Genomic DNA, 21,371 nt, shown 5'->3' with positions numbered 1-21,371 from the left:
GTAAAACGTTAACGACGAAACGATTGAACTAACCGAATTTCATCGCGCGTTTTTCTTTCTTTACGAAAAATTCCGATATTCTTGTTTTCCAGACACCTACGTTCGGCAATGGGAACGGCCGCGTTCGAAGAAAACATTGGCAGGGAACTACGAAGGACGTCGGGCGTCAAGCACACAATGGACGGTTGGCTTTTCGCGATACATTAAAAAACGATCTGCCGATGGCGCTTTTACGCGCGGCGCGTTCGCTTTAACACCGCCGTTAACCCGGCTAATAGGTAGTCGCTCGCATTCCGGTGCTCTTCGGTGCTCGTCCTATCTCGCCAAAGTCCAATTTGGTCCTGATAACTAAACTGTGGCCGCGTTCCGTCAATACGCAGCGAGACGGAAATCGTATTTCGATCGAACCGCCGGTCTAGGCTGCTCGTTGGCAAGAAGGCAAAGCCGGGGCAAAGAGAAAGACAGAGAAAGCTATAAAAGAAAAAGAAAGAACGAGAAAGTGATCGAAGAGGACTCTATAAAAATGGCCTGGCGAACGCCATCGAGCTAGTGGAAATCCATAGGTAGATACGCTACCCCGTCGATATGGCGCACACAACTTGCACGGACACAATCGCCTTCCAACTGTCGGTGTGTGTACGTGTTTTACGATGGAACAGGAGGCGGTGCACGCGCGCACACGTTCACGCGCAAAAACCTGTACACACAGAATCGCCGCACCCTTTGTGCTAAAATTAGAAGTGACGAAGCGTATACATACTCACTTCGCTGGCTTCGAGCTTTTATTCACTGGCGTTTAGACATAACGTGTTGCAGGGCTTTCAATGGCATCGACGGAGGTGATCAAACCGCCAGTTGGAGGAAGAGAGGAGTCGTATTCGTGCATAGGGATTTCCAGATGACAGAGAGAAAGAGAGAAAGAGAGAGAGAGAGAGAGAGAGAGAGAGAGAGGGAGAGACGAAGGAACACGTAGTTAGATCGAACCGATGATACGGAAAGGGGGAGAGGATAGATCGTGATAAAAAAAGCAAAAAGAGGGAATACGGAGGATCTTTGATGGAGAGGGATGCAAGCGATAATGGCGGATAGATAAACCGGGTTAAAGGGAAAAGGATGGAGGAGAAACGCGAAAGCAAATACGGCCCGGTCTAATCTCTGGGAAACGTTCGAGTGGGCGGAAATTTGCGTTTACGCGCGTGCAGGTGGATAGAGAGAGGTGGGACGAGATTTTTCGGACACACGAGAATCGCGTAAACATTATCGGCGAATAGAAATTTTAATTGGAACGTTATATCGCGATAAAGTTGCATAAATAACGATAAATTTGAAGGTCCGAAACGCGTACGGCTATACAACGATTCGTTTTCTCTCGCAGTCCAGCGTGAAACGAGCTCGTCTTTGACTTTGTTCCAACGAGTTGCGCGTTATGCTTCCTCGATGGCCGATAAAGGCTGGCTGATAGAAAATTGCAAGATTTTGCGCCTGACGTTCGACCGTTCCTTGTTCGCGGTTCAACGAGAAATCGCATTGGGAATTTCGCCTGAGAAAGAAATTTCTGATACAACGCTCATACAATTTCCGATCTCGTTTCCTTTTGTTCCATCCACAATTTCTGTATCGTGTGAGATTCTCGCGTTCGTACGAAGCTGCATCGCCGGACGAATTTCAACGCGTTCGGACGTTCGACGTTATCCGTTCGTCTTCTTCGACTTGTAACGGATTCGACGGGACGTCTTCCCTTCCACGAGTCAAGGTATTTAGAATTTATATTCGGGCGGCATTCGTTTCAGCAAGGCGTAAGAGAGAAAACGCGCGCTGCTTTTAACGTTCGGTATTTACAGAAATCGTACGAAAATTTGATCGCGTTGCGTTTACGATACGTCGTTCGATAATTTCGTTAGAATTATCCGGATTATTTTGCGCGATAATTCACTAGCTAATAACATTGGCGAATTGACAAGCGACGAGCCGTAGATTATGGATGACCGTTACGTAAGCAGCTTTTACAATTTTACAATTTGACACGGAACAGGAAAATCAGTTATCCGATAATTTATAAAATTCGCTCCTGCAACTTGCCTTATTACCCGAACGTACGTTACGTAAGAGAATAATTATCCTTACCTAAGAGAATTTATTAGCAATGATTCGTCAAATTTCGCTGATAAAGTTAGCTTAAAAATAGAAACGTTTGCATTCCGAAGATCTTTCGCCGATCGATTATCGATTAAAATGGAAATTCTTTCCGTTCCGATACGCTCGATCGTTGCGACCATTTTCTTTTCTTCTCTCTTTTTTTACGCAATTTCCTTCTTAAACGGCTCGCAACGTATCTCGCGCACTTTATTGCCACGAACATCGTGGAAAGAATTACGCGATATCCCGAAAGAACCGTGCAATTTTCTATTTTTATCGATTTTCCTTGGTACACAAAGTAACAAATCTATGTAACCTACTTTACTTGTTCGCGGCCATTAATGCACTGACATTTACCAAGCGTACAATCAAGATAATCCGATATTTAATGAAACTTTCTTTCGATATTCTACGTATCGTCGGTTCGCTGGAACAACGACGCAACCAACGAAACTAGATCGTTCGAATCAGCGGATCGCTTTCGAATGATTTTCGATAGAAAATTATTCTACAATTATATTTCCGCGACTGTCGATTTGTTTGAAGTGCAGAAATAGCCTGGCGGATTAGAGCCGAATTGTCCGAATGATTAACGAAGCAATTGAAACCGGTGTTTAAACGGTAATCAAGAACGAAGCGGAGAATTTCTTCGAAATTTAACTGGTTATAACCGGGCGACACGAAGTTAACAATTCGCAGTGCCTAACCGCTCTCGTTAATTATTCCGCGTTTCTACATTCGTCTTACTAATTAGTAATTAGCCTCTGTTGCCAAGGATTTTCGCGTTGATGGGATCTGTCGCGTTTACCGGAAAACATGCACGTGTCTTTCCAATTAACATTATCCGTCGCATCTGGAAACAATCGCGTCGCTCACGTCCGTATTCGTCGCTACGCTTTAAATTTTCCAACGGGTGGACGACACAATTTCCAGCAGACGTTCGAGCGACGAATCGGGAACGAAGGAAATTTTTAAGGTAAGACAGGGGATGATGGCATACGTAAAAATAGAAGAACGAGCGCTGCTATCGATTGCACGTTTATGGACGCTATTATCGTCGAATTTATTATTTACAACGATGGTTCGCTTCTTATCAGAAACGCTCGTGCTCTTTCCATCTTCGATTTTACGCTCCGCAAACGATTGTTTATCGTGTTTGTAAATTTATCTTCTCGCGAGTTTATCAAGCTTTTTGAAATATTTAGAAAATACCTGGTTTACTTTTTGCTATCATTTTCGAAGAAATCGATCAGAGCGAGCCGGTCGTAATTTCCGAAATATATAATTTTGTTTCTCGATATAAAACGTCGAAACTATTACACCGCTCTTCCATTTATTCGTAGAACGTGGAAAATAAATTTCCTTCGTAAATATCTCATTTTTACGGATCTTTTGCCAATTGTAAAAACACACGGCGGTTCTTTTTATCACGACGCGTAGCCGTAATCGAAGCAAATGTTTCGCCAATTTCTTTTTTTTGTAGATCGTACGTAGTTGCGAAAGAGCATCGGGATTAACGTATTGACTCTGTTCATCGACGTGAAAGACGAAAATTTCGTCGTTAGTATGCGTAGCCGTTCGTAGGCGATGCAATTACCCGCATACCGGCTGATTCAAAAATATTGCGCGCGTGAATAGCTTTGTATAGGGAGAAATGCCTGTAATCAACGATCATCGCGCCAGGAAGTTATCAATGGGGCGAATTTGACGCTGTAATCGGTTATTCGTAAGTAGAATTTTCCTGGTAAACCGAAATCCATCTGAAAACAAGCGTTCGCATCCTGTAGAACGATTCTAATTCTTCTACTTTAATTTATAATTTAATTTATAAAGGACAAATAACGGTTATAATTGGACCGTAGATGTTTATGCATTTATGGCGATTTATCGTATATATACATTTATTGGAACGAGAAATTTCGGCAAATTTTCCTCTATCTTTGTATTTCGTGTTACGAGCTGTACGATCGATGGAAACCAGCTACTTGGAAAATAGATTTCTTCGTGAAAAATTATTCTATTATTTTCGTCGATGTTGCTTCGCTTCTGTATACGTAACATATAAATTATTGCGCGATTCGTATCATATCGCAATTCATATCATACGTGTACACCGTAGAAAGTGGAATATGGCTGGGACAATAATTACGTTTCAATCTTATCCGGCTGAATGCCGCCTGGTTTAACGTCACCGTTCCGATACAAATAAAATTACACCGATTGGCGCAACAGTAACGATATCGGTTTCGAAATTCGAAAAGCCCGCCAGAAAACCTGCGTTTCGCGTTATCCATATAGCGACAGTTGCCGCGTCGCGCCAGTTATGAAACGAGAACGAAGAAGAAGCATTTATTTTAACGCGGAGGAGATTTCGTTTGTTCGAAGCTTGAGTTTAAAATTCGAATTTAAACGGTAGCACCCATTAACCACGCCTACGAGTTTTTATGTTTCAACTTTACTCTTGCTACGATAAATAAAATACTTTACAGCGACGCTTCAAAATCCGCACTTAACGCTTTTGTTTTTCAAGTAACAAACGATGGAAACGCGGTATTGTTAGAACAGGCAAAGAATAAACAAGTTTGTACCGAAGCAATAAGAACGGAGAAAAATGAATAGCATAAAATGAACTTGGTTATGTACTGTTGGAAATAAACGTCGCTCCGATGCGCGATATATGTGATAGGAAAATCATCGCCGGCCATCTCAACCTATATTTTCGATATTTAAGATACACGATCGAGCAACGCGTGTACATATTTTCAAATTTCGCTGCTACGCGCGTATGCTTAGATCGTTCGATCGTTAGTTGGTACGTGTACCTACGGTAGATCGCGCTGCAGCATAGCGCAAGTTGGACAATTCGTTGGTACATACGTACACGTTACGTTCGGAGAATATTTCAACAGAGCCGTATATGTGTCGTACATAGTTGCGAAGAATATCGGAACGTTCGTCGTATTATCGCATCTTTATATTTTGTACGATTACGCGGATGATACGACGCCTCGCCGAGTCAAAAATCGTATAATCCCGAAGTTTATTTCCTTCGCTATGTATCTTCTTACAACTTTATCGTTAACTCGTTTATCGAAGTTTTGTCAATTTTTATTCACGTTTATCAAATAGATAATTATCGATGTCTTGGGTGTGAATAATTTTGATGTAATTTTAACAGGAACTTTTATCGATCTTGTCTACGTGTTAACGCGCGCCGATAAAACGTAGTCTTAGTTCAACGGCTCGTTACGAGATGGCGGTATCGAATTTGCTCGACCGTGTAATATTGATTTTTAATACTTTGATTTTAACGCTAAATGAGACGTCGTAAGAACGACAAATGTAAATCGCGTTCGTATTCTAATTGTAAGAACGCGTTATTACACGTAAACGCTTGTCCTTAATTTTCAAGTCGCTCGATAAACTTTGCCGTTAAGTCGTTGAGACTAAAGCGAAGCATACGGCGAAACGTCGGAATTGGAATTTCATTTCGATAGGTCGAGAGGCGGTTCAGGCGTTGAGATCAAGGGACGAATTCGATCGATCGAACTTCAATAAGACATTTTATTTCTCTCGTTTAACACAACTGTGTGACGCACGTGTTGTCGTTCCTGCTGTTATTGTTGTTGTCGTTTTTTATGTACAGAAAAATCAGCTCGATATACAAAGGATGTCTGCGACGCGACACGGTGAAAATAAAATCGTAGAAAAACGTTACACGCTACACGATTCGGAGGAATTGCGAGGACGTGGTGTGTGTCGTCTGTCCTAAAAAACGGGCGACAGAATGAACGAACGTTTCGTGTTTTCGCCACGCGCGCTACGCGCGTCTAACGCCTAAGCGTGCGCGCGCGGCGTCCTACTATCGAATTATTTCGCCGCAGCGCAGTTTATTAATTCGCGACGATCGATATTACAATTAGTCCTTCAAAGTGAATGCTCAAAGGCAATGCGCCCGCTTCGATTATGCATAAAGTAATCCAATAACTTGGTTGCAATTTAATGGCGCACGTTCCACCGGATGTCCTACATACAAAGTATTATAAATAAGATCGTCCTTGCAACGCAATCGAACGACGCGTTCTATTCGTACGACGTATAAGCTACACGCGCTCTTACGGAATTCATCGTACAGCCGAAGCATCGGAAAAAGCGACGCGCTACGTTCAACGATCCGAGACAGGTTTGCGGAATCGCGTTTGCAGATAATCGACCGACGATGGGTCGATCGCAGCGACGATCGTTTCGATTCCATTCTCGTTCTTCTTTCCATCTTTCTCGACCATTCGGATCTCGTCGCTTGGTTAGGTATCACCGCGTAACTTACGTAACTCTATGAAGAAGGATATATATATATAGTATATATAGTATATCTCGTTCGTTATAAAATTCATACAGAATACGCTCTTCGACAACGACAAACATGGAATTACATGGTCTGCGCTGATTTTAGACGTATTTACAACGAAAGTAATCGCACACGCGACATCCACGCTTTCGTGACCGCTGGCGATTTTCGCGAAGAGAATCGCCGATCGTCGACGCATCGTCGTCCGATTCGTCCGGCTCGTAGAAACGAGCGCGCCTTATCTTTCCTAGTTGGACGAAGATGGAGACACCGTAATTTCGTTCGTTTCGCGTAACGAACGACGCTACCACGAGAATTGAAATCGACGTGTACGCGCCAACGTGACTATTCCGCCGATCGTTCGACGATGCGTTTAGCAGCAGCGATAATTGCGATTTAAACGAAACGTTGTATTCGGCATTTAGCGAGATAACTTCATGGTCGCAGTAGCTGGTAAAATATATTCTCATCGAATCGTCTACGGAGAAGAAAAGACACGACTAAGCTGAAGGTTATTTTCGCCAGCAGCCACTTAAATCGACGTAACGCGGTCGAACGGCCGCTTAACTAGAAATTCATGGGAAATTGCCACCGGCGAAATTTCGCGTCCGTAGGCGAGCGGTCACGCAAGTGTTAATATCGTAGGCGATGCGATATTAGGAGACTTGGCTTCCCTTGGCGGCAGTTCGTGCTATATACACAGGCTTTAAAGTTACGAGCTATACATCTGAACGCAGAATCCTCGTACGATGGTACGATCCTGTACCAGCAACCCTTTTTGCCAGCTATACAAAATAATTATCGGCCGTCGCTCGTTCCCGAAGCGTCTCGAATTTATCCTACGATCGATATGTTCGAATCGATGGAATTTCAAGCGTAGCAAACGTAGTATCCTTTGTAACGATAATTTCGTCGCTAAGCTTCGCGTTTCACGTATTCCGACTGATCACTTTAACCGCCACGGTGGTCGTTGATGACCGGAGCGCTCGAGCTTTTTACGATTGTAAAAATCGAACGAAAATTTATAGTTGGGACATTTCCAATATAATCGACAAATAGAAGATACCTTGAAATATAAAGCGGCCCCATTGAACGATCAAACGTTTTTATTAGAACATCGATAAAAAAGAAAAGAGAATAAATTTCGCATCTAACGGTGTACCGTGTTGAAACACTGTGGCGTTCCGAGAGGAAACACGCGATTTCGGCGTGGCAGTCAAAGCGTTCGTAGGAAACGCTTCATCTTACATCCGAAAGCTGTGTCTCTTTCTTCCGATTGAACCATATATGATATAATCAGATTTGTGACGATTGATACAACGTGGAGTAAATTTGAAAGCATTCGGAAACAAGCTGCGCAACGATGAAACGTGGCAACAGAATCTCGGATACTCGTTTGTTGTACGGCCTGCGGTCGATCGTTGTCGATTTACACGCAACTGCGCGACGAAATAATATTTTACCAAAGCATGCACGCCTGTCGATATCCGACTGTCCGACGAGCTACCCTCGCAAACGATATTGACTGCCTTCGTCATTGTACGGTGGAAATGAGTCTAGCACAAAATATATCATATGTATGTATACATATATTTTATCGTCGATAATTGCGTCGGAGGCGGACAGCCGCGCCCCGACGCCATCGGGCCGTCGCGTCGTGGCCCGGCCGTAATTAAATCGTGTACAGATTATAGAATAAAAGCTTTCGTAAAGAATACGGTAAATATTCATCGAATAAACTTGTGTAAAATTTGAATACAAATTAGGAGTACGCGAGCCGAACGTTTCGCGCGCAGGATCGATCGTTGCGAAGTTGCAGATTAGAATCTTCCGTTTCAACGACCACGAGTCGACGGATCTCGTTTTACGTTAGAAACGAATGGAAACGGAGATTACTTTGATTCGGAAAGAATCGACCATCGACGATACACGCTACCTCTAACGTAGAACTTTTAATCCATTGCTTACCAATTTTCTTTCTGAGATTTTTATACGACTCTTTAGATTTTTATTAATTTTCGATTTTTAACTCTTGCATTCGTAACTTCTAATCGAGGATACGATCGACGGTTGAAAATTTATACGAAACGAGATTATTACGAAGTAAATAACGCGATCGATAAAATTAACGTTTCGTGGAATAAAATTTTCGCAGAACAATCGATCCTGCTCGCTCCTTTATCGGCTTATTTTCTATCTTTCCCCCTTTCTATTTAATACGTATCGTTAATCGTTAATCGTTAATCGTTAATCGTTAACGGTATCCTTAAATTCTTCGTATTATTGTATATATTTAGTTCGGAAGATAATACGGATGTTTATTTTATCGCTCCACGTACGTATTCGGATATTTCCGTCTGTTTTGTCGCGTTTACGTCCCGCTGTCGTTCCTTCTCGTCCTGTCCGGACGGAAGAAACGGAGCTGATAGGACGTTTCCGATATACCTACATATACATATATATATATATTTCTTTTTCATTCCTCGCTTCGTCTCAACTTTATACTCGAACGTCGATTCGCGTAGCACAAAATATCTCGAGTGGAAAATTCGAAATTGCAGCTTCTGCGCTGGAGAAAAATTTCGTCTTACGGACACCTCTCTGCCTCGCGAATTTTAACGATCTTATCTCCGGTTTTAGCTTACCTTAATTCGTACAAGGAAACTGAAAATTCTCGCTAATCATCGACAGATACGTTACCCGTTCGCAAACGGGTAGAGAATTTTGATCTTTCGCTGGGAAGTTCAACGAAAGCGAAAGAACGAAAGGTGCGAAAAGCACGTTGATCGTAAAAAGAGGAAAGAATCGCTAAGCGGTAACCTCGTAGTATTACCGGCGTCATCGAAGCATTAAATTATCTGCACACTGTTTTTTTTAATATTTATTTCTTTATTTTACATTGTCATGCGATTTCCGCGTAAACTTATAAATGGATATTATTGTGCCATGCGAACGCGATCCTCATCGAATATCCTGACTCAGCCCTCGTGTTATTTTCGTTTCCTTGGTACAGCTTAATCCTAAAACACGACGAGTCGTGATTCGTTCGCACCGCATCGAACGTCGCAAATTTCGTTACATCTTCTCTATTTTTTCCCCCCCTTCTCATCGTATCTTTTTCCCTTCGCTTTTTCCTTTTTTTTTTTTCTTCTTTCCTTTTTTTAACATCGTAATAATCGTAATATATTTTCTAGGTAAGGATTCTCTTAAGCGCATGTACAGAGATAAAACTTTCCTCTACGTTTTGAGCATACCGCGCGGCTTCATTTTTTATTATTTTTATTTTTCTTATCTCTTACTTTATCAATATTTTACTTTATTTATTTTTATCGCGTATCCCCTTGGATTTCCCGTTTTCTTTTCTCTTCTCGCGCAGACTGCACGCCGCCTGAACCAGCGATATTTCATTTAATAGGTATCGTAGTAATATCTAAAACCACGTTTAAACGCCTATGTGTGTGAATCGATTCAACGGCTAGTCTACGAGAGAGCCGAACGGCGTTTCAAATAACAAATACCGCGTTAGCCTGCAGAAAACTTCGGTTGCGTTTCGATCCCGTTTCGCGTCGCATCCGTGAAACAGCCTGAATCGGTACAAAAGCGAGAGAAATCCGCGGGGAAAACGAGCAGCAGCGTAATCGTTGCTGCGATTATCTACATTTATCTTTGGCGAGATCTCGCAACGATTCGCAGCGTGTAGAAGATAAAGAGAGAGAGAGAGAGAGAAAAAAAGGAAAGAAAAACAGATTCCGACGCGATTCCCGCGATCGAACGAAACGTAGCTTTCCACCGGTCTAGTAATTATTATTTGACCTACCATTTCACTCGATTTCGCTTCGCGATTAGCGGCCTTTTCTCACCTATGCTCCACGCGTGTACTCTTGTACGTACAGATGTATATATTTATATATATATATAATGGTCGATAGATGCACCAGATGCTATTTCTCCTATTCCTTTGTCTTGTCTTCCCTTAAATTCTCGAATCGTAACGATTAGTCGTCATTGTGCGTCGTTTCGAATGACATGACAATGATCGGTATGATGTGGATAAATCGCGCGAACTCGGATCGAATAGGCTAACGAGCGCTCTCGCGTTTTATTTTTCCTTTTTATATTTTTCCCCGCACTCGTTCTCCTTTCGTTTTATTTATCTGTGCGAGTTTACGTTGACGCGCGAGCGTGTTCCTGCAAAGAGAAAGAAGGCGGACGAAGCTGGTTCACAGGGGGTGAGAAAGATATATATATATATATATATATAGAGAGAGAGAGAGAGAGAGAGACGGGCGTAAAAACGAGGGAAAAGGGCGCGATTCTCTTCTCGTCTGTTCGAAAACGACGATCTCGATTTATGCTTACGACCAACTTTGTTCACCTTCTTTGCTCCTTTTTCGTTTTACGGCCTAACGAATCGGCGATCGAAATGCCAGAGAAACGGATCCTCCGCCGCGGGTCTCGTTAAACGTCGAGCGGCTGAGTTCCTTCGATTTCGTCGCATTCCCGCGATATGCCTATTTCGTAATAATAATGTACATATACATACGTGGTATTCGTATAAATGTAAACAAACGTGTCCTGCCGGGGACTGGCTGGCTTATCCGTAACGGGCAGCGACGATCGCGACGAACGTTCGACGATCGATCGAACGAAACGGTCGCGGCGGAACGTTCTAGCTGCGAAATTAAAAATAATCCCAGCGAGTCGATGGCCGAAGATACGCGGTCCACGTCACCGTGTAACACCGATCACAGTAAGTTCGCGTTGATTAACGTGTCTCGCGATATTTCTCCGTTTTGCGATCGAGAGACGACGAAGGACGATACGAAATCAATGTCCCCGTCGTACACCGGGGCGAGTACGTTGCACAGAAATAGGAACAGAGACGAATATGGGAACAGACTATTTGCTTGCCCGTGTAACCTAATTCAATTCCTTTGTATTTAGTTCGTTATAATATATCTATATATATATATATATATATAATAAATTCCCTTAAAAGTATTACAATTTTTTTTCTCTATCAACGCTTCGCGCTATCAACCGTGTTTGATATATGTATAGTTTAACGTTACGAGTTTCATCGAGCGTTCCGTAGCGTTCCGTAGCGTTCCGTAGCGTTCCGTAACGTTCCGTAACGTTCAGGACATTCCGTACGCGAAGCCGGACATCTTTTACGTTTCTCCCTTTTACACGGTATCCTGTATAATTTTTCATTCTCGCCAAGTGTACGCACGCGTGTGTATGTAACGTACGTATATTTTTCTTAGTTAACTGTACGTCGTTCATAGAGTTCGTATTTATATAACGTTGTCTCCTAAGCACACCGCCTATTTATATATTTATACGTGATGAATATACATGGATCTATTCATACGCGCTCGCGTCTATATTTATACGTTTATGTGTATTCGCGGGGCCGAAGCATGCGTATATGTATATGCATGTTTGTTATTAATACGATGCGCTTTACAATAACTCTTTCTTCTTTCTTTTTTCTTTTGTATTTGCGTCCGCTTGAAACGAAATCGCTCAAACGCGTAACAAGTACTTTAACGACCACGCGCTCTGACTCTTGCACGCTGATCGCCACGCCATCCGAGATCCAAACGCATCCACGTCTGCCCGAGGCTAACCGAAAGCAGCGCAACGAACCACAGGCAACCGTAAATCGTGGACAGACTTTGATAAAATCCGCCGTGAGAATTTTTCTAGCGTTTGACAGCGATGAAAAGATGATCGATCGTACATCGGCGAAAGTGGTTCGCCACTTTTCGCGGACTTTGCAATTCTTTCGCCACGCCGTGAAAGCGTAATGAATTTACGAATCGTCAAGAATGGCGATTTTTAGCAATCGTCGCAACGACAAGTACGATCGATCGATGGAAAAGAAGATTACAATTTGGAAACGAGGTATTCGTTCGAGGCAATCTTTGTCACTGCTTCCGATCGCCGCCCTTAATCTCAAAGTCGATTCTATCGTTGGAAAGACATCGCGGGAATATACGTAGGGAATATTTCGGAACGCCTGACGCTTTGAAAGATACGAAAATCTCGTTAAGAACGTTTTCAGAAGCAAATACGAGGAAAGCTTTCAACCGTACGACGTTAAAATAATTCTTTAGTCGCTGAACGATGTAAAGGTGGGAAAATGAACGAAGATGGAATTATCGCGTTCTTCCCGTTTCGTCTTCGCTCGCTCTTTCATCACCTATCACCGAATTACTGGTAGGAACTAGAACGAAGGTTTCCTCGATTGTCGACGGCGTTCCAAGCACGTGCAACGACGAAAGGTTCACGCTCTGCATCTTCGGTATCGACTCGAAATTGCCTGTAACCCGGTCAATTAGACGACGATTGGCAATTTCCACGTTAAGCCTCGCTGTTTCCGCTATCAGGCCCGCCTTCGTTCGTCGAGCATACCTGTTCGTAATTGACAACGTTTAGCCACGAACGAAGACGCGTTAGATTCTGCCACGTAACGCAAAACCATTGTTCTCGCCATTTGTGCCGCACGTTCGTCCCGTAGCTCTAAATTTAACCGTAGAAAAGTGGAGTAGTTTTCCGAATCTAGCGAGAAATCAAGTTTTCTGCTCATCCTATTTACGATATTAACGATTTCGTTAACCGAAGTCTGTAAAGAATCACAACGCGTCGGTTTACCACTAGTCAATTTTTCTAAAACGTATTCAAAGGATAGCTACAAACTGTCGAACGATCTACGATACTATGCTCGTGCTTGGAATTCCCTTTTTATACTTATAGCTTGTTTTTACAAATAATTCAATCTCGACCAAAGTACATTTACGATCGCCAGCGTGGTGCAACGTCTCCCTCTAACCCTACAATTTTGATGATCCTGTGTTCGGTTTAAAACGGCCGCTTCGGTTTTACCAGCGAGTCCGTAGATCGCGGATCTCAGTTGGAAAGTTAAAGATGCAGAAACGGACAGAATGCGTACGATATATAAAAATATACGAAATATCCAAAGTAGGGTACTCGTTGTAATTTATAATACGAGGAAAAACGAATTTCTATTTCACTTGCGTTTCTCTGGTCGCGTCCGTAAAAGTATGTCCATTGATCGGCGTAGGAAAAATGTAAAAAGAAAAAAAAGAAAAAACGGAAGCGGAGAGCTTGCGTAAAGAACAGTGTTTTAAACGCGGTTTCATCCGACGGGAGGACAGAAAGTGCACGGTAGACGCGGATGATTTTGATCAGCCGGCCAGCCGACTGGAAATACGGTTGACCGCGCGCACCGGTCGGACTATCGAATTCATTCGTTAATCGTAGTTGAATTATGGCTTGAACGGGTCTAAATCGGATCAAACGGTGCCATTTCGCATTATGTTTTCCGGGCCAAACGACTCGACGTATCGGAATCGCGCGGACCAAATACGTTTCATACGTGTTCGAAGACTCGTGACGGTCGAACGGGAATCCGCGAAATGGAACGAACAAATCGAACGGCCTCGAACGATAGAACAAAAGGAAGCACTGGAGGGCTGGTTCGTTAGAGTGAAACGAAATCGGCGCGATCCAAGGAAGCTTAACGCTTTCATTTCATCGACGAGTCGTTGCCGCGATTTTTATTCCGACCGGCTGACTTTTCTCGAATTATCGACGAGCGATCGGTAACAACCGATGCGCGTGTGGTTCCTATGATTTCGAAGCGTACGATGCCGCGAAACGTGTGATTCGATTTAATCGCTGCGAAAGAAATCGTAAAAAAATAACTCGTTCGCTCGACGATTCGTCTCGATAATTCGATCCACGAATTATTTACGCGAGAACGATCCGAGAAGCCCGAACGCTTCTCTTACGCTTCTAGCTACGTATGTGCGTGATTCTCGGCAAGACGAGACAGACTCACGGAGACGTTGCAAAGATCGGGTTAAGTTTTCGGAGATGCGGACCGATCGGATGGCGCAGCTACCCACGGCAACGTTCATCTCAAGGGGTTTCGCGTTCGGCTACGATTTAATAATCAATTCTTATCACAGAAGTTATTTACACGATACAAGTTTCGATCGATCCGATCTCCAGCGAGATCGATGCTCGATCAAACGAATCGACTACTCGTTCGCGTTCCCTTTTTCTTCTTCTTCGAAGCACAGACAAGAAATCTAGCCGTCCTATCGGAAAGAGACTCGAGAAAATTGCGCGTTTTTTTGCCCGTTGTCCTCGCAGACGTCTACTCCGCTTCTTTTAGCGTACAGATCCTACGGCAGAGACACTTTGCTCTCCTTTCACGCGACGATCTATGCCACGTTCGACTCGAAGAAGAGTTATCGTTGGCCAAGCTTCGAGCGATATTTCGATACGTCGATCGGCGAAACGTGAAAAATCGTTCGAGTACACGCGCGTACGTGATCGATGATCGAGTTGCGATTTTTCGGAAAATTTACCTATAATATTATTCGTTCCGCGAATGTCGCTTACTTTTCTCATTTTTTTTCTTTTCTAGTTTAATGCAGGAGCAAAGTATTTGCTACAACGCAAAGGCGCATTTTTTTCGAATACGCGACATTGTTCTTTTCTTCTCTGAACGCCTAATGTTCGCGACGATGTCGATTTTTTGTCTTTTTCAACGCGATAACAAATTCCTTGGAACGACCTTTCTCGCTTAAACTATTTACGCAACTAATTCGGCATTTTCGTTCGTCGCGATTCGATCGACGGAAAACGAAACGAAAAAGCTTGTCGCCGTTTGTCGTCTTTCGTCTCGCATAATCATGTTTCCCTTCCCTTGTTACGATAATGCTGTTCGTAATAGTAGTAACGATGATGGCGATGATGACGATGATACATAATAATGATGATGATCTTGACGATAAGAAGAAACATGATAAAATAATAACAACAATAATAATAACAATAGTAATAACGTTCCATAGCATACGTTAGTAGCGTTAATAGTATCGTAAGTTAGCGATAATAGTGGTAATAGTAGTAGCTGTAATGACGACATTAACGATGACGTTTCTCTGGCAAAAAATGACAACGCTTTCGCATACCGATGAAACGATTACCGAATGCGAATATCGTTAATTCTTATTCGTTACACGGACTTTATATTCGTCCTTTCATTTTTTACAATTCGATACACGCGATCGTTTGTCCTTCGAGACGAAGTCTAACGCGTGTTCGATCCCTTAAATGATAATACAAGTACAAGATACTAGCTAGGCTGACTTAACGAGCATTCGTGTTAAAAATGCCTCTTCTACGCCGCGTTCGTTCCTCTTTAATATAAAATCTTTCTGTTAAATACGATTAGGATAAATTGTTCACTAGATTTTACGATGCCAGCACCGCGTTTTTCCTCGATGCCGATTATTTCTCCTCTTTCCTCCATCTTAATATTTTCACCTGGTCTGCGTTTCTTTTTCATTTGCAACCGTGCGCTGCCGATGCTCCGATCTTTCCGAGCGCCGATCGACGATCTCGACATAAATCGTTGGAATAACGGAGCGATCGTTGCCAATTTCAAAACGATTTCAGACCGATATCGCGGCTATTCGCGTATATACGTGTACTTGTTTGGAGCGAACGAAACTACGAATTAGAAAATTACACCAGGTCGTAGATCGGAGCACGTTTATCGACCGAAACATTCCCCTGGAATCGGTAAAATCGTCGTTCAAATCATCTCCTGTTCGATTCGATTTGTGTTTGAGTTTTATTGAACGTTCAATACGTATTTTCGTTGTTCTCGAAACTGTCCTCCAGTCTCTCGTCGTACGTTTCTAGACATTTTGGTTTTCCAAAAAGAAAAAGAAAAAAAAAAAAAAAGAAAAGAAGGAAGAAACTATCACAATTTCTTTCGCTTCGTCTTACGAATATAAATCGCGCGCGCGTTTTACTTCGCGTGAAATGATTGTCGGCGACCACGAACAGCTTCGACGGAAAGAAATTACTCGAGATGATATTTTGGAAAATTTTGCTCCATTCCTCGTACGACGATACGTAGCTTCGTTTCGCCGTTTCTTTTTTCTTTCATTTACAACTGATCGAACTAGGAGTCGATTTTTCGAACGCATCTCTCTAGAGAAGATTACCAACGATCCGTTTTATACGTTTTATTAAATTTATCGCGAGATAACTTTTACGTGACACTATGTTCGCATCTTGGAAGTTTCTTGGTTTTCATCGTTTTTCCTTTCTTTAATTACATGGCGTTATATTAAATTTTAGATTAAATTCTTACTTATATTTATCCTTACGATTACCGTTACTGACACTGTTCGAGATGCCTATTTACGTCGCATTGAGTCCCACGCCACGCAACCATGTTTCTATGTACAGAATTATTTGAGTATTTCATCGGAACACCTCGAAGTTTATTCAGTTATTATTATGTTTTCTTTTTATTCGCGTCGTTTCAACGATTAACTCTTTCGTTCCGTACAGCCTCGCAACTGGAAAAATAGAGTGGGCTTCGATAGTTTTAAGCAAAGGACTTGGCTGTTTCTTTGTGCGATACGAAGATCAATGACTGTACTTCTGCATCCTGTCGTCTTATTTCTCAATCTCTGATCGATCTTTTTTTCCCGTTAACGTAATCGACGCAATTGCGCAAAACGATTCTGTATTTACGATTATTATTATTTCTTGCGTATGTTTCGTGTGAATATTGTTAACTTTACATTCGTTGTACGATACGAGGAGTGCAACTGCCGTACCTCCTAATTTTTTCTTATCGCCTTTCCCATTAATCTGTTCGATCTTGTACACCATATCCTCCTAAAACATTCGAATTCTCCTTGAAAAGTGACAAAATTAGTCGTAACCTAATATGTTTCTCGATATCAGTTTCACGGTCCTAATTTAATTCTCCTGTGCGGATTACTTACGACGAGATTGGTAATTAGAATTATAACGATAAGATGGGTAATCATAATCACCCATAGAGTAAAAAGGGATTAACACGATTAACGCGATATTCCTGTTCCGTGCAGATACGCGCCGAATCTCGTCAGAATATTAAACGTATCCGTTTACAACGTGTTACGTTTTATTATGTATTAAACATTACATATTAATTAAATATTAAATACACGAATGCGTGGCTAAAATGTAGAAACTTTGCATAGTAGAAATATCATCGAGATATATATATATATATAGATAGATATATCGTCCATCTTCCTTCGTTAATTCCGTTTTAATAATATGCAAAAGGGCTGAAATATATCGCAAGACCACGTAATTTACGTTAATTTGAGAATTCGCTCGAGTATGCAGCGATTAACGTGTCCGGTATCAATGTGCGTTATCGGTATGTTAGAAATACGGCACAGGTGCTTTTCGTACGTTCAGTTGGGCGTTGCAGCAATTTTAAAGTCTCGTTCATCAAATTGGCGAAGATGCTTGAATTCGAGTACGTGTCTTCCAGTTAGCCTTGTTTAATACGACTCTTTCGTCGCAGTTTAAGACAGTATACCTACAGTAACATACTTATACCGTTCATAGCAGGCAACGTATTTTAAAATAAATTCAATAGGTCGAGTTTCCGTCTTTGTATTGGACGATACACCGTGAAATCCAGCCATTGCTTTTACACCGAAGTTTTCGCCATTCAATAATGAGGGATCCGCGCGTAGAAAAGCGCGTACAACCACCGCGACATTGAATTCCTACGTTTCGTCGAGCTTTCACTAGGATTACGCACCAGACCGACAAACGTCTGTTCGCACAACCCATTGTTCCGAGCCACGGTCGCGAGAGACACCTAGCGCAACTTCCGCTTTGTCGCTAACGATCGACGAAATGGCTGTCTTTTCTTTCATTTTCTCCCGGATTGTACATTCGTAACGCGTTGAATTCGAGAACGTAATTAGAGATTTCGAATTCCTGGAAATACCAGTCGAAAGCTACTTGAGCTATTGAATTTAACAAGCGGTAGAATCACACTTTACTGATCCTTGCCTGGGATACAAAGTACGAGAACCGATTGAATTTTTCCTCGATTTTAGAAAATTGTAGTTGAATCAGAATTAAAAGTAAATAATAGAAAGAACGAATGAAAAGGTTTTCACTTTCGGAAGGAAAAGTATTTTGCTATCATCGTGCCGAAAGTTGCAACATCAACCTCTCTGATTATATTCGAAAGCCACCGTAATACGTTTGACGCGAATGTTAGCTAACACGGAAAGTAATACTAGCCAACGTGGGAAGAGCGTAAGCAAACAATTCGAACAAGAACGTTTCTCGAGGAACAGTTTTCGAGTGGCCAGAGTACAGTCATTGAGAACTTCCGTATGATCGGAGAACGCAAATCGATAGCAGGTTAATCGAGTGATCGATTACGCGATCAATGACGTATCTCTGTCAGATCTTAGTCATAGCTCGATGCGGAACCCTTTGTCGCGGACATATCGAAGATCTTTCAAGAATTCGGATTCGTGTCTGTACGGAAAACAGGGGCTGTCCAACTTGGCAGTTTTGTCCTCTATACTTTGATTCCGCCACGATTTCCATCGAATTTTATTCCATTCGACCATCGGTTATTCCCCATTAAGTTATTTTAGAAGGCAAATTTTTTCGTTAACGCATGATCGAATTAATTACGGCATCGATACCGAGAATTGCTATTAAACGCCATACGATGAGTAGTATCCTGTCTGATTTTCATCTTTCTTTTAGAAAGCTCCGTCTTCTTAAAACACGTAACAAACACGTGTAGTTCATATACATATTTATAGTTCGTAACATTTACAGTCCTACGCGAAATACAGCTTACGTTTCTACCTGTAGAGAGGTTGGACGCCCCCTGTATCGAGTTTTCTTGGTTTTTATTTGGCAGTTATTTAAAGACCGTATCAGTTCCACGGGAGACCCTTAGTGGCGCGATAATGTTGACGATTCGATCGTAACGCCCGCACACAAAGCGATTATCATTATCATTATCATTATTACCATTATTATTGTTATTATTATTATTATTATTATTATCACTATTACTATTATTATTACTATTCATTTATTAACATATGTACGTTATATCATTAACAATAGTATAATTATTAGTATTATTCAACCATCATCATTATTATTATTATTAGCTATTTATTATTAATATTATTTATCGTTAATCATTACGATTATTATCGTTACCATTATCATTATCATTATTATTATTATTGTTATTATCATTATTCCTATTATTGTTGTTATCCCTTCTTCTTTCTCTCGTTCGCATCTGTTACTATTGTTACTGAAAGGCCGCGACAACACTCTCTCGAGGAATGTGTACAACACACAGCTTTTCCCAATTCTCCTAATAGTCTCGTACGAATCGACGTGCACGCTTTCGTTGGCGATTCGATATATTACATAATTAAAATTACGGATCGCCGTACGACACCGAGCGTCGATCACCTATCCGGAGATAGACAGAGAGAGAGAGAGAGAGAGAGAGAGAGAGAGAGAAAGAGTGAGAAAGCGACAGCGGTCGGCGGTCGATTAGGTTAAACGGAGAAGAAGTTAGTCGAAGAAAGTGAACGCACAACATGGCCGTGTATTGTCAATAGCGTATAACGTGTCGAGGCGCCTTCTTTGCCCTCCTCTGTCCGCAAAACGTCTACTATATCGCCTATTCCTTCGACTCGTTTCCTGCCTAGTCTTTCTCGTACTTTTGGTTCGGTTCTTCCATGCGAGGAACGCTTTCGTGTTCGACGACGACTCGAAACGTTCGAAAATTTGGTCGACCAGCAAGAACCGAACGAACGACGACCTCTCTGGCGGGTCTTCCTCTTCCGGTCTCTTCCCGTTTCTTGCTTCTTTCTTCCTTTCTTTCCTTCCGACTCGCTCTCCTTTCTTCGTTTTCTTTCTTGGAATCTCGTCGAAGCTGGAAGCCCGTCTCACGCGTTTTCCTCGCGCGCAGTTCCTTCGTTTCCTTCCTTCGTTAGAGTAGAAAACCAGTGACCAGACACGGAGAGAGAGAGAGGGAGCGCGGGAGGAAAGGAAGTACGAAGCAACGAGTCCTTTTCGTACTTTCGTCCCTTGGTCGCTTCATCCTGGCAGCCTCCTTGAAACCCACGTGTCGTCGTTTCTGTGGAAGAGAAACGAGTAAATGCAGAATCGAGTCCACCCCGTTACGTATCGTTCTATCGTTGAGTAGTGTATCGACTAGTAGCGTAGTTGTTTCTGCTCTCGTTTCCAACAATTAGTAACCGATGCAATGTGCAATGGTTTCTTCGCGCTCCTATTCTTTCTTAATCCTACGTCGGCAAACGTTTACCGAGGAGGAAAAGTGTTAGAGACATTGGTTCGAGTTAAACATCGGACAAAGTTGAAAGACTCGTAACGGTAAAGTTGTAATATAAGCAATAATGCAGCAAACAAAATCGTTGCAATAATAAAGAAATATTGGTATATTCATTTTTTAAATTATTAAAATTATTGCAATTAAATTTTGAAAATATTTGTAAGTTTCTGAAAATTTCATTTCGCCCGGTCGACCATCCTCGTAGATACCGGTATCCTAACGTTGGCGAAAAATTATATACGCGCGTCAAATTATCGATAACAACGAACGAATCACGCTCGCCGTGTAAAACGAATTATTCTCATCTCCGTACTATATTAATTTCGTTTGTGGGCGAGACTCGCGTCGTGCGAAGAGTGACGTTACACGCTGCTCGAATGCAACAACCGATGTACACACGCAGGTGTCATTGCCCGTTAGAAATTGGTGGAAATCTCTTTTACGTTGTTGATCATCATCAACGTTTCGACACAGCAATCGCACGAAAGTTGTATTACACAACACATTGGTTACAACGAGACAACGTAATCGAGAATGGCGAGTTTTAAAAGTAAAAATTTGCTATTTCCAACGAACGGTGGGTATATTTTCAAACGAAGTTTGATTAATTTCACACTC

General features: G+C 42.1%; 1 protein-coding gene and 1 long non-coding RNA gene across 7 annotated transcripts in view; one reads left to right on the top strand and one right to left on the bottom strand.

Annotated features, from left to right (window-relative positions):
- Positions 1-19,483, top strand: part of LOC122572126 — a 30,624-nt gene extending 11,141 nt beyond the window's left edge. For both annotated transcript variants that reach the window (XR_006318381.1, XR_006318382.1), the window contains exon 3: positions 93-19,483. This is a non-coding gene — a long non-coding RNA (uncharacterized LOC122572126). The remainder of the gene's footprint in view (positions 1-92) is intronic.
- A 91-nt stretch (positions 19,484-19,574) lies between these two features.
- Positions 19,575-21,371, bottom strand: part of LOC122577867 (neuronal acetylcholine receptor subunit alpha-7) — a 260,880-nt gene continuing 259,083 nt past the window's right edge. For all 5 annotated transcript variants that reach the window (XM_043749579.1, XM_043749581.1, XM_043749577.1 and 2 more), the window contains one exon: positions 19,575-20,537. The gene's annotated coding sequence lies outside the window, so the exon portion shown is untranslated. The remainder of the gene's footprint in view (positions 20,538-21,371) is intronic.

This window comes from Bombus pyrosoma, linkage group LG2, assembly GCF_014825855.1.
Source record: "Bombus pyrosoma isolate SC7728 linkage group LG2, ASM1482585v1, whole genome shotgun sequence".
In the NCBI taxonomy this organism is placed as follows: domain Eukaryota; kingdom Metazoa; phylum Arthropoda; class Insecta; order Hymenoptera; family Apidae; genus Bombus; species Bombus pyrosoma.
The sequence above is the reverse complement of the archived record's forward strand: the minus strand, read 5'-3'. Positions and strand labels throughout refer to the sequence as shown.